Below are 1,928 nucleotides of genomic sequence, written 5' to 3' on the forward strand. Positions count from 1 at the left end.
AATGTTTGAATGATACTCTGTGTATCCTAATTGAGTAAGGAAACCCAGAGACACAGACTGGCATTAAAACTGCAGGAAGTTACCTGCCACATACAGAAAGACAAAAAAGTAATCGTCAACCTACATACACAAATTGGCAACCTACAGACACAAATTGGCAACCTACAGACACAAATTGGCAACCTACAGACACAAATTGGCAACCTACAGACACAAATTGGCAACCTACAGACACAAATTGGCAACCTACAGACACAAATTGGCAACCTACAGACACAAATTGGCAACCTACATAGCCTACACCCCCGGAGGCAAAAAAATATTAACTCTCCAAGCTGCCCAGTTGTGTATAATGTATCTGTGTTGTTGGGTATAATGTATCTGTGTTGTGTGTAATGTATCTGTGTTGTTGGGTATAATGTATCTGTGTTGTGTGTAATGTATCTGTGTTGTGTGTAATGTATCTGTGTTGTGTATAATTTATCTGTGTTGTTGTGTGTAATGTATCTGTGTTGTTGTGTATAATGTTTCTGTGCACATTGCAGCCTTCTCTTGTTATCCACCTTACCCTCCCCTCCTGTCACCTGTATCTAAGACATTAATCAGACGCCATCTTGTAACTGGTCAGATTTTTCCACATCTTCATTTTTTAGCCACAATTTTGGCTGTGTGTATCAAGATTTATTTTATTTATTTTTGGAAAACCCAAACATGAGTCAAGTTGCTGGCCTCAGCTGAGTGTAACATTCAGTAACTTGTTCCAAAAAAAAAATCTGAACCTAGATTTAAATACCAGAATAAACCCAGATAACGTGTTTTTCAACCTCTCGGCGTCCTGTTTACGGAAGAATTGGTCACTAATGCTGTGATGGAGTGCCGTGTAAACACACCATAACAGATTGCTGAAGCTTACCCGATCAACACAAAACCTATTGGTGATTGGTGTTGCTCATTTGATAAATGTGATGCATTAAAAAATCTCGAGCTTTCGGGCTTGATGAAAAAAATTTAGATGTTGATAATTGAACCTTAATTAGATGTTGATAATTGAACCTTAATTAGATGTTGATAATTGAACCTTAATTAGATATTGAGAACCTGAACGTTAATGAATGACAGTCGAAAATAGACATGATCGTTTTACTCAAAAAGTTGACACATGCATTGAGGGATATCTGAAAGAATCTAAATTGATATTAAGTTATGTTGGGCAGACAGATGAAGTAGAGTTAATGTTTCTTGACACTATACCTTGCTACTTTTACTTTCCCCAACGTAAATCACAAGAGGGCTTGATGAACTCTAAGAATCCCAATCTAGATCCGAACTGGAAACCTTCGGGTTAGCAACCCAATGCTCTACCACTCACCACGCCGTCCCCTATATTATTACTCAACTGCAAAATTTAAAATAGAAAAAAGTATTGTCAGAAGTGGGATTTGAACCCACGCCTACAGAAGTAGACTGCGACCTGAACGCAGCGCCTTAGACCGCTCGGCCATCCTGACTTGTACCCACTCTGCTGCTTGTATTTTATTAGCGTTAGGTTCCCGTGTGCAAGAGCTTTTACCTGTGTGTCAATAACATAATTCAGCTTTGAATAGGCCCTAAATCTACATAATTTTGTTTTAAGCGTTTTTCTAACCACACTTATAGAATAAAGGGGGGGGGGGGGGGGAGCATTACTTCTATTTTTATATGGCAAACATACTGTTTATAAGGCGGTGAGCCAATCGGTAACATGCTACCATATTGATCCGTGGGCGTTTATCTAGCTAGACCTACATGACCTACATGAAATATAAACAAAGCCTCAAGTAATCAGAGTATGTATGACACTACCGGCTTAGCCTAAAGATTTTAGGCTTAAGTAGCAGTCTGGCCTATCGTATGAGTTACCAAGGACCTACTACATAGGGTTAGTCTGC

General features: G+C 39.0%; 1 non-coding gene across 1 annotated transcript; it reads right to left on the reverse strand.

Annotated features, from left to right (window-relative positions):
* Positions 1–1,424: 1,424 nt before the first annotated feature.
* Trnal-cag (transfer RNA leucine (anticodon CAG)) lies at positions 1,425–1,508 on the reverse strand. The gene has a single exon. It is a non-coding gene; the product is annotated as a tRNA-Leu (tRNA).
* Positions 1,509–1,928: the final 420 nt, after the last annotated feature.

This window comes from Physella acuta, unplaced genomic scaffold (assembly GCF_028476545.2).
Source record: "Physella acuta isolate Inbredline_101_S28 unplaced genomic scaffold, ASM2847654v3 ptg001524l, whole genome shotgun sequence".
Lineage (NCBI taxonomy): Eukaryota > Metazoa > Mollusca > Gastropoda > Physidae > Physella > Physella acuta.